This window comes from Triticum urartu, chromosome 1, assembly GCF_003073215.2.
Source record: "Triticum urartu cultivar G1812 chromosome 1, Tu2.1, whole genome shotgun sequence".
NCBI classification, from domain to species: domain Eukaryota; kingdom Viridiplantae; phylum Streptophyta; class Magnoliopsida; order Poales; family Poaceae; genus Triticum; species Triticum urartu.
The window spans coordinates 89,610,669-89,623,685 of record NC_053022.1 but is presented as its reverse complement, the minus strand read 5'-3'; positions in this window follow the sequence as shown (position 1 = coordinate 89,623,685).

Here is a 13,017-nt window from a genome sequence, read left to right as displayed (position 1 = left end):
TATGGTCTCTGATTTACACATGATATTTGGAAAGGGTCCCGGGAGACTAGCTGTTCCGAATGACGCTGAGGGACCTACCCTACTGGAAAGAGCTAGAGGTATGCTCTTCAATCGACGTGATGCACGTGATGAAGAACCTTTGCGTGAACTTGTTAGGATTCTTGGGCGTGTATGGGAAGACAAAAGATACACCTGAGGCACGGGACGACCTGCAACGTTTGCACGAAAAAGACGGCATGCCTTAAAAGCAGTATGAAGGTCCTGCCAGCTACGCTCTTACCAAAGAAGAGAAGGAAATCTTTTTTGAATGCCTGCTCAGTATGAAGGTCCCGAATGGCTTCTCGTTGAATATAAAGGGAATAATAAATATTCAAGAGAAAAAGTTTCAGAACCTAAAGTCTCATGACTGCCACGTGATTATGACGCAACTGCTTCCGGTTGCATTGAGGGGGCTTCTACCGGAAAACGTCCGATTAGCCATTGTGAAGCTATGTGTATTTATCAATGCAATCTCTCAAAAGGTGATCGATCCAGAAATCATACCAAGGTTAAGGAGTGATGTGACGCAATGTCTTGTCAGTTTCGAGCTGGTGTTCCCACCATCCTTCAATATCATGACGCACGTCCTACTTCATCTAGTCGACGAGATTGTCACTCTGGGCCCTATATTTCTACACAATATGTTCCCCTTTGAGAGGTTCATGGGAGTCCTAAAGAAATATGTCTGTAACCGTGCTAGGCCAGAAGGAAGCATCTCCATGGGCCATCAAACAGAGGATGTCATTGGGTTTTGTGTTGACTTCATTCCTGGCCTTAATAAGATAGGTCTCCCTAAATCGCGGTATGATGGGAGATTGACTGGAAAAGGCACTCTAGGAGCGGACACAATAATATGCAGGACAGTCATTCTTGGTCTCAAGCACACTACACAGTTCTACAGAACTCTACCTTGGTGACCCCGTATGTCGATGAACACAAGAACAGTGTGCGCTCCAAACACCCAGAGCAGTGTGACGACTGGATTACATGTGAACACATCATGACTTTCAGTAGTTGGTTGGAAACACGTCTCAGAGGCGACAATACTGTTTGTGATGAGCTGTACTCGTTGTCCAGGGGACCATCTTCGACTGTATTGACTTAGAAAGGATACGAGATAAATGGGAATACATTTTACACGATCGCCCAATATCAAAAGAGCACCAACCAAAACAGCGGTGTCCGCTTTGATGCAGCAACCGAGAGGGGAAAGGACACATATTATGGTTACATAGTGGACATATGGGAACTTGACTACGAACATGATTTTAAGGTCCCTTTGTTTAGGTGCAAATGGGTCAATCTATCAGGAGGCGGGGTAGAGGTAGACCCACAGTACGGAATGACAACAGTGGATCTAAACAATCTTGGGTACACTGACGAACCGTTCGTCCTAGCCAATGATGTGGCACAGGTTATCTTTGTGTAGGACATGTCTACCAAACCGAGAAAAAGAAAAGATGAGGAAGCGAATATATCATACGATGAGCCAAAGCACCACATAGTTTTTTCAGGAAAACGGGACATCATGGGAGTGGAGGGCAAGATAGACATGTCCGAAGATTATGAAAAGTTTCATGAAATTCCTCCCTTCAAAGTCAAGGCTGGCCCAAGCATACTGATAAACGATGAAGATTATCCATGGTTACAGCACAATAAGCAAAGCACACAAGTGAAGAAAAAGTGAAGACTTTATGTCCACAACTATTATGATGATACCATGCCAACTTTCAACCTTTTCCTAGTTCATTTGAAATGCATGTTGTAACAGACGAGTTTCTGCCGTTTTGTACACAAAGTGCATCCAGTTTCTGCCGTTGTCAATATACCCCCTCCCCTATAACTTCGACATGAGAGGGGGGGGGTCAATAAATAATATAACTAGCTAGTTAAACTAGTTTATTTATAGTAAGTACTACTTTATTTTATTTATAGTAAGTGCTTAGTAGTTGAACTAGTTGATTTAATAAAACTACTTTATTTTACTATAGAAGTAGTTTATTTTTAGTAAGTACTACTTTATTTTATTTATAGTAAGCGCTTAGTAGTTGAACTAGTTGATTTAATAAAACTACTTTATTTTACTATATATAGAAGTAGTTTATTTTTAGTAAGTACTACTTTATTTTATTTATAGTAAGTGCTTAGTACTTGAACTAGTTGATTTAATAAAACTACTTTATTTACTATAGAAGTAGTTTATTTTTTGTAAGTACTACTTTATTTTATTTATAGTAAGTGTTTAGTAGTCGAACTAGTTGATTTAATAAAACTACTTTATTTTACTATAGAAGTAGTTTATTTTTAGCAAGAAAATTAATAGAACTAGTTTATTTTTTTAGTTCAAGCAATTATTCCCGCATCGACGTCGACGATGCCTATCTCGCATCCTCGTCGTCGACTCGGCGGAGGAGGCCGGCTTGATCAGAGGGGCCATGTCCGGGACTGGGCTCCGCCGGGCTGGTATTGGGAGGTGCTACCTTCCAGGGGGCGTAGGTTGGTGAGGAGCCAGCCCGTCGTTGACCCGATCCTTGTTTGGTGGCGGTCGCGTGGGCCAGTGACGGTGCCTAGCTTCCGGACACCGCGGAGGTGATACGTCACCGTGTCAGCGAGGAGGACGAGCACGTCCGTCGCTACATGGTTGCGTTGGAGGGCAGGTTCGACAATACCTGGCAGGTTCTTCAGGGATCTCACTAGAGCGATCCTGTGATGGTTCCTTCTCTTTGGGTGTCCACCGCCCGTACCGATACCCGTCGGACGCTACGGTTCTAGCTGTACCAGCAATGTTATATGTATGATAGTATTTGAGGTGTATTAGTGATAATATTCAATGATGTATGGACGCAAGAGATGATGTAGTTTTGCTTATAATTGAATGCATCCTAATTTGAATACTACTTTATTTTGCGATGTGATTTTTGTTATTGAATGCTCAAATTGGAAAACTACTCCTACTTTGAATGCTAAAATTGGAGAGCACTATGCACGGCGTATGCATATGATTAGTTGATAGCTTATAGGGTTTTTGTTTTTGCAGAAATCTAGGAGCCCTCCTCCATCATCCCCGCCGTCGTCCCCGTCACCGACCCCCTCCGACCTCGAGGTGAGACCAGCCAAATCCTTTTTTAGAAAGATAATTAAACGATATTTCAGGTTGACTTTAAGTCTGTCGAGTCTCCACCATATATGAGAGGACGAAGAAGCCCGACTGTTGTTGTGGGAGTCGTTTCTCCTTCTTCTCCGGGTGCTATACCTTTGTTATGCACCAGGGGAAGAAGGAGTAACGACCATCACCAACGGTCGCAAATGTCAAAAAGGAATCAGCGAGGGGGAGTTCCACCATATATATATATATATGAGAGGACGTAAAATCCCGATTGTTGTCATGGGGGTCGCTTCTCCTTCGTTCCTGTGTGCTAGACATTTTGGTGTAATGCACTCAGGGAAAAAGTGAGGAGCGACCATCACCGAGAGTCGAATATATACACCACGTGAGCTGAGAGTTTTCAAAAAAATACTCGACAGACCGATAGTCAACCCATGATGAATAATAATGATCTAATTTAGTTTTTGTAGTACATATATTTAAGTGTACAAGTTTAATCTTTGAATTATGAACGTAGGAAATGTCGTCATCAGACGACGAAAGTCTCCTGGGGGAGTGCAACTGGTGCCACGAAGATCGAGGTCTGTGCGACATGCCTCACCTGGACGATAATCGGCGCTTCAGCATTAAGCTCGAGGAGACCTTCGATGTTGAAACGGTACGCAATGACGACAAGTGTTTTTTCGTAATTAAGCATGACTACAACTATTTCAACGTGTAATTTTCATCTTTTACAATTCGAGTAGCTTATCCCATGCCATGCAACACTACTAGGGAAAACCCTAGCAGTAGCGCTGGTTTTGTGCTCACTAGTAGCACGGGTAGGCGTGCTACTAATAAGGCGCTATAGCTATTGCTTAGCAGTAACGCGTGTCGCACGCGCTACTACTAGGACAAATAGCTGTAGCGCTTGTTCACTCCCACGCTACTGCTAATGTAACTACTGGCAGCGTGTTTTCTTTCCATCGCTACTAGTATTGTTTTTTATTTTTTTTATTTTTAGTGTATTTATGCGCCATCGTACAAATATTGGTACAATACCAGTTATGAGGTTTACATCATTATGTCCATAACTGTGTGTCAAATGAAGGTGGATTAGGTTCAAGTGGAGGCAATATGTGGTGCATGTCAAAAGTATACTACTAATCCAAACTTGATCTAGTTTGGACTAGTAGTACTTTCGATGTGCACCACATGTTGCCTCCACTTGAATCTAATCCGCCAGCACAAGCTATTTAATCATCATCATAATCATTAGCACCAACAATATTTATTTAATCACCACTAACACTAGCTAATAATAATCATCAGTCATTACCACCAACACTAGCTATTTTATCATCATAGTAATAGTGTAGCACATCATCATCCTCAAACTCATTTCTAGCTAATCACTCCTGCTGCTCTCTCTTAGGTAAAACAACATAAAACATGTGTAGCTCTCCTCCTTGATCAAGTTGGAGCATGCAGATGAACCTGTCTCCTAATTTTGGGTAGCACATCTGTTTGCTGCCCCCTAGTACTTGTCTGCGCTCCCCCATCACATATCTGGTCCAGTCTTGCACTATTAAGCATTCATCGCTGATCTTGAATGCACTAAAGTAACATGTAGGATATCTTGGCCGTAAGCTAATAATACTCATGGTACCTTTAGTCTCGATCCCATAAGGCACAACATTCATCGGGAGTCCCTGTTGAAGAACATCGTATGGTCACATACTTAGCAATGAAGTTTAGCTTCACAAATAATGTATGGAAAAGATGCACTGAGGACAAATAGTAAAAATCTTACCATCCTTCCTAAATAGATGTGACCGTAGTTCATGACGAACACTATTGGTCGCACATTTTCAGTACTAAGATTTCTAAGTCCAGGAAGAAAATTGGTCTTGACGGTATCAAGAACCTCAAGCCATGAAACATAATGACTTAGCTCCTCGCAGTTTAGTTCAGCCCCGGGACAGTAGTAGGTCCTGTCTACCAAGCGCTGGACATGTTTGCTTGCACCGAAATAAGCTGACAATACAAATTAGTTGTCAACTATTTTTGAATAAACAATATCAAAGACATAAATATGGTTGAGAAACTTACATTTTGATGTAACTAAAGGCGTCTGCACATCAACCCAGATGTCGGTATTACCTTCAATATCATCTTCCGGACGAATATCAAAGGTGATAACCATATCAGGCTGAAATGCATAAGTCTTGCATAGTGCTTGCCATGTTTTGCATCCAAAATAGGTGTAGTCGTCTGAATTGTATAATTTTGTAGCGACCCGACCCGAATGGATCAAGTCTACTGTGCTCCGGTGTCATCCCTGGATCAGTAATGCTGACACCACATAGTACTTCGAAGGATTTATAGCAGAGTTGCAATCACACACTTATTACGTCGATGTCTCAAAGAGAACTTATTACAATAAATATGGCTTAAGGCCATTTAATAACGATAACAGCGGAAGACTCGGAAGATAAATGGGTCCATCAACTCCAACGGCATCACTGAGTATAGAACCACGACCTAAAAGCACCTTACTCATCGTCGAATGAGTCTGCAACATGAGAAGTTGCAGCCCGAAAACGGGTCAGCACATGGAATATGCTGGCAATGTAACACATAGAGAGTAATGGAATGAAACAGCTATACTATATGCATATATGGCTGGTGGAAAGCTCTATGGTTATAGTTTTGCGTAAAGCGAGTTTTTCCCTACTGCAAAGGAATAAATTTATTTAACTATCATGGTAGTTGTTAAACATCGAGAATGGTTGACAGCATTCCGATCCCAATTAAGTAATTAAAACCCATTAATATTAATTAGAGTAACATGTTGAGATTCACATGATATTCAAGTACTAGATACTCAAGTTGTCCATAATCGGGGACACGGCTAATCATGATTAGTTTGTTACACTCTGCAGAGGTTTGCGCACTTTTCCCCACAAGACTCGATCGCCTCCGTTTGGTTTCTCGCACTACAGGGTGTTTGAGAAGACGAATGACCGAGACACAGTCTTTCAGAAGCGCTAGCACCTTACGATGGATAGACCGGTACACCTACTTTCCCCTACATCTGCTAGTCTACCCTGTAAGAGTTCGCACGACTTAGTCAACTATGCCAGAGCCCATAATGGCTTGTGGCTGCACACGAAAGTTACTAGCATGAATGATCTTATGATCCCTTTGAGCCTGGGTGGCGGTCCGAAATAAAAACAGGCAAGTCCTGATAGACATCAGGTGCCTCAATCCACCCAGATGTGTGTTTAAGTTGCCACCTTAGGTAAACCATTAAAATTAACAAGCTCACATCTATCATGGATATCACTCACCCAATCCACGTCTACTAGCATAGCATGGCATAATAAGCAAACGTAGAAGTAACTCCCAAAGGTTTCATAATAATACAGGTGATAGGTACTACCTCATCTACCTCCCATCCCACAATTTAATTAGATCCTAATCATGCAATGTGAGAGGATTGATCTAATGCAATAAAACTGGGTTGTAGAAAAGGTATGATCAAAGTGTTACTTGCCTTGCTGAAAATCCGCGAGTCCAAGGGTTTCGAAGTAACAAGCGGTGCAATCCGGGTGATCTATCGCAGACAAACAACAAGCACACAATAAGTACTCATCTAATGCACAGGAAAAACTCGAACAAGAGAACGAACAAGAAAGTTCAACTTAAGAACTCCGGTTGCAAAGAAAGAACGAACCGAACAAAGAAACGGAAAACAAACGGCGGAAGAAAACAACTTGGTTCTAGCAGGTTGAAACTAGGTCAAATTTTATCGTGGCAAAAACTTGTTCAAGTTGATTAGTCGGAACGGCGGTTTCGAAACGAAACTCCAGGCGCTTGAATCACCTGATTCCGATAAATGAGCGGGAAGAAAGACTAGAACGAAGATCGGATCTGAGATCGCGATCGCGGAATAAATCCGACGAAAAGAAAGAGATGAACGGTTAAATGAACGGGCGTCGTTAACCGGGAAAAATCGGTGATCACGTTCGTTGAGACGAACGGTCCGAAAGAAGAATGAAAACGGATCTAGGGTTTCGGAAGAAAACCGAAACCAAGCCGGAAGAAGAACCGGAAGAAAAAAAAGAAGAACCGGAACGGTTTTCTAGAAGAAAAACCGAACCGAGAAAAAGAAGAGGCGGCACGGCTACCTCGGGAGGCGGGGCTCCGGGCGGCGGCTTAAGGTGGCGGCGGCTTGGGTGGTGGAGGAAAAGAGAGGGGGGTGAGTATATATACTAGGAGGGGGGGTGTGACTTGGCCAAGGGGCAAAAGGGGGGGCCGGCGGCCTAGAGTCCCGCTGGGACTCGGATTCGCGCGAGGGGCTGGGGGCGGTGGCGGCTGGCTGGGCCTTGGCCCGGCTGGCCTGGCGCGCGGGAGCTGCTCCTTTTTTTTTTAAATTGGTTTCGCGCGCAGAAAAACAAAAGAAAAACTATCTAAACGAACTCCGAAAAATCTAAAGTAAATTTTCCCTGACTCCTAAAAATGAGTCAAACAAAATGAACTTTTCTCCGGGCCTAAAATGCAATTTTTGAAAACGTGCATTTTTCCCTATCCAAAAAAACGCATAAGAACTTCGGCAAAACCAAAACTTGACTTATTCATTAAATCTTCATTTTTCCTAACTTTGGGAAAGTCATATTATTCCCTCTCTCATTTTTTTTGATATTGGAAAAATAATTGAAGATGAAATAAATAAATCAAATGATCCTCTTTTCCAAAATTTGAGAGAACTCAAATATGAAAATAACGAAATCTCCAACTCTCTCCGTGGGTCCTTGAGTTGCGTGAAATTTCTAGGATCAACCAAAATGCATGAAAATATGATATGCATGATGATCTAGTGTATAACATTCCAAATTGCAAATTTGGGATGTTACAAACCTACCCCCCTTAAGATGAATCTCGCCCTCGAGATTCGGGTTGGCTAGAAAATAGGTGAGGGTGGTCCTTGAGCAAATCTTCTTCTCTTTCCCAGGTGGCTTCATCCTCTGAGTGGTGGTTCCACTGAACTTTGCAAAACTTGATAACCTTGCTGCGGGTAACTCTGCTGGCATAATCGAGAATCTTGACTGGCTTCTCCTCATACGTTAAGTCGTCCTTCAACTGAATCGCTTCGAGTGGCACGGTATCTCTTAGCGGTACCTCCGCCATCTCGGCATGACATTTCTTCAGCTGAGAAACATGGAATACATCATGAACTCCTGACAGCTCCTCTGGTAATTCCAACTTATAAGCGACTTCTCCCATACGTTGCAAGATCTTGTACGGTCCAACGAAGCGCGGTGCTAATTTTCCCTTAACTCCAAAGCGCTTAACTCCTCGAAGTGGGGATACTCGAAGGTAAACTCTGTCTCCAGTTTCGTAAACTGTCTCCTTGCGTTTTGAATCTGCGTAGCTCTTCTGCCTGGACTGGGCTACCTTGAGCCTATCGCGAATCAACTTAACTTTCCATTCAGACTCCTTAATTAAATCTGGTCCAAAGAATTGACGGTCTCCAACTTCGTCCCATGACAACGGTGTCCTGCACCTCCTTCCGTATAAAGCTTCGAAAGGTGCCATCTTCAAACTGGTTTGGTAACTGTTGTTATAAGAAAACTCCGCATACGGCAAGTTATCGTCCCAGCTAGATCCATAATCTAGTGCACAAGCTCTCAGCATATCTTCCAAAATCTGATTGACTCTCTCGGTCTGTCCATCTGTCTGCGGATGAAAAGCTGTGCTGAACTCTAGTCTGGTCCCTAAAGTTTCATGCAACTGATTCCAAAATTTTGAGGTAAATTGAGTTCCTCTATCTGATACGATACTCCTCGGAACTCCTTGCAAACAAATGATCCTAGTCATGTATATCTTTGCCAACTTAGCACTAGTGTAAGTGGTCTTAACTGGAATGAAATGTGCTACCTTTGTCAAACGATCAACTACTACCCATATCGAGTCATAGCCTGCTTTCGTCCTGGGTAGTCCTGTGATAAAATCCATGCCTATCTTATCCCACTTCCATTCGGGTATCGGCAATGGTTGTAACAATCCTGCTGGCTTCTGATGCTCTGCCTTTACTCTCTGACATACATCACAAACTGCTACATATGCTGCAATATCATTCTTCATTCCGGTCCACCAGAATGTTTCCTTCAAATCCAAATACATCTTGGTATTCCCTGGGTGAATCGAATACGGTGAATCATGTGCCTCTTGCAAAATCACATTTGGCACATAAACACGGTCCTCAAACCATAGGGTATCGTGTTCATCCTCACGAAATCCCTTTCCTTTTCCTTCGCTCAATTTCTCTTTTGTAGCAGCAATCTCCTTGTCAGATTTCTGAGCTTCTCTGATCTTATCCATCAACGTTGACTGAATCTCCAATGTTGCTACATAGCCTCTCGGAACTATTTCCAAACATAGCTCACGAAGGTTTTCTGCTAACTCCTTTGGTACTTCTCCCGTCACTAGGGTGTTGACATGGCTCTTACGGCTCAATGCGTCAGCTACCACATTAGCTTTTCCGGGATGGTAATGCAATCTCATGTCATAACCCTTGATGAGCTCCAACCATCTCCTTTGTCTGAGGTTCAACTCCTTCTGAGTGAAAATATACTTCAAACTCTTGTGATCCGTGTACACCTCACAATGATTTCCAATGAGGAATGTCTCCATGTTTTTAATGCATGCACTATGGCTGCTAACTACAAATCATGCGTGGCATAATTCAACTCATGAGGCTTCAGTTGCCGTGAAGCATACGAAACAACTCTCCCTTCCTGCATAAGCACTGCTCCAAGTCCTCGACGTGAAGCGTCGCAATACACCTCATAATCCTTGGTCTAATCTGGCAAAATCAATACTGGTGAGGTAACCAAGCGTTTCTTCAATTCTTGGAAACTAGCCTCACATTCCTCGGTCCAATTGAACTTAGTATCCTTCTTCAACAATTCAGTCATAGGCTTTGCAATCTTTGAAAAGTTCTCAATGAATCTCCGGTAGTACCCTGCGAGTCCAAGAAAACTCCGGATCTCTCCAACTGTTGTTGGTGCTTACCATTCGGTTACGATCTCAACCTTTGTGGGGTCAACTGCTATACCTTCTCCAGATATAACGTGTCCGAGGAATCCAACTTCCTTCAACCAAAACTCACATTTGCTGAATTTGGCGTATAACTGATGTTCCCTTAGTTTCTCCAAAACCAAACGCAAATGTTCCTTATGCTCCTCTTCATTCTTTGAATAAACCAGGATGTCATCAATGAACACTACGACGAACTTATCCAAAAACTCCATAAACACTTTGTTCATTAGGTTCATAAAATAGGCAGGTGCGTTAGTCAATCCAATTGACATAACGGTATACTCATACAGTCCATATCTCGTGGTGAATGCTGTCTTAGGTATGTCTTGCTCCCGAATCTTCAATTGATGGTACCCTGATCGCAAATCGATCTTGGAAAACACTTTAGCTCCTTGCAACCGATCAAACAGATCGTTGATCATTGGCAGTGGGTACTTGTTCTTGATGGTTACTTCATCCAATCCCCGATAATCTACAACCATCCTTAATGATCCATCCTTCTTTTCCACTAGAAGTACGGGTGATCCCCAAGGCGAAGAACTTGGGCGAATGTAACCTTTATCCAATAACTCCTTAATCTGATTCTTAATTTCCACCAAATCCTTTGCTGGCATCCGGTATGGTTGCTTCGATATTGGGCCTGTACCTGGAAATAACTCAATCAAAAACTCAATGTCTCTATCCGGTGGCATGCCTGGTAATTCCTCAGGAAATACATCAGGAAAATCTTTTACCACTGGTACTTCTTCTTGCACAACTCCTGTTAGGCAGTTTACTTGTGTCCTGTTTGGCACATGCCGGGATACATACTTGATCCTTCTTCCTTCTGGCGTGGTAAGCAAAATTGTCTTACTAGCGCAATCGATGTTTCCTCCATACATCGACAGCCAATCCATACCAAGAATCACATCCAGACCTTGGGACTCCAGAATAATTAAATCCGTTGGGAAAACATGCCTTCCTATACTTAATGGCACTTGGAAACATCCTTGTCTGGCCATGTACTCTGCTCCTGGCGAGCTTACTAGCATAGGTGTTTTAAGAATCCTAGTGGGCAGGCTATACTTTTCCACAAATCCCCTTGATATGTATGAATGCGATGCACCAGTATCAAAAAGAACGAGTGCGGTAAATGTCTTAACCAAAAACTTACCGATTACTGCATCAGGCTGATCTTCAACCTCCTCCACATTAACGTGGTTCACCTGTCCCCTATTGAAAGGGTTCGGCTTTTTCCCAGAGCTTCCATTGCCATTTCCATTCTGGCCTTCAGGACATTCATTGGCATAATGTCCGGTCTTGGAACACTTGAAACAAGTGACTTGACTCAGGTCTCTCTTGGTTGGGGTCGATGGGGTGGTACGGTTCTGGCCGTTGCTTCCTCCATTCCCATTACCATTCTTGTGGCCATTATGGTTGTGCGAGCTACCTCCTCCATGGGTGTGCTAAAACTGAAATCCCGGTTTAGGGGCAAAACGGGGCTTCTGCTGGGCTCCAGAGTTATACTTCCCCTGTCCATACTTCCTCTTACGGTTCTCAATCTGCTGTTGCTTTCCTTCAATCATGATGGCACGATCTACCAACTCCTGGTAGTTGTTGAAACTCGCTACCATCAACTGCATACTTAGTTCATCATTCAGTCCTTCCAGAAACTTCTCCTGCTTAGCTGCATCCGTAGCAACGTCATCTGGGGCATAACGTGCTAACTTGCTGAAATCGTCAACGTACTGGCCAACTGTCCTTCCTCCTTGGCGTAAGTTGCGAAACTCACGCTTCTTCATGGCCATAGCTCCTGCTGAAACATGGGCAGTGCAGAAAGCTTGCTGAAACTGATCCCATGTGACAGTGTCAACTGGATAAGTGGCTGTGAAATTCTCCCACCATGCTGCCGCGGGTCCGTCAAGCTGGTGAGCGGCAAACTTCACTTTCTCACCATCCGTGCATCCTGCAGTGGTCAACTCCCTTCCTATCTTGCGGAGCCAATCGTCTGCTACTATTGGCTCGGTGCTACTGGAAAACACCGGCGGATTCAGCCTAAGGAAACGGGCTAAGTGGTCAACAGGTGGTGGTGGTGGTGGTGGGTTGTTGTTGTTGTTGTTGTTCTGCTGGTTCTGGACTAACATCTGCATCAATTGATTCTGCTGCTGGATCAACTGAGTGAGCTCCGGTGGGAATCCATTGTCACGTCTCGGAGGCATCTGAGGGTTTAGAAAAGACGAGAATTAAGAATAGAGTGAGGTCTAAAGGGAAAACACTACCCCAATGCACATGAGCAAATGCACACAAAATCACTTCATTCAATCAAACAAGGGCTTACAATCGGTCTAAAACTATCGCAAAAGTGCTCGACTATAATGTTTACAGGGGGGAAATGCTACTACTATCTGGTGGTCATCTAGAAATTTGAACCGGTGGAAGACTCCATGATATCTGCTCCAGCTTCGTCTTCAAAGTCGGGTTCACTTGGATCCGAATCGGTGTCGTTGATGATGATGTAGTTGTCCGGACAGGCGATTTACTCGTCTTCCTCCTTGGATGCTAACTTCCTCTTGAGTTCTTCAATCTCCTGCTTAAGATCGCCATTGTGCCTCGCTAGAGCTACGATCTCGTCCATGTAGTCCTTGCGTGTAGACTTCAGTTCTCCTTCTAGCTCGATGATCCTTGCCTTCACATTCTTCAACTCTATCATATCATTGCACATTTGGTTCTCATGGCGTCGAATGTGCTGGTTTAATTCCTAGATGAAAGATGCAATGGATCTATCCTTCTTGGTGCTGACTAACTCC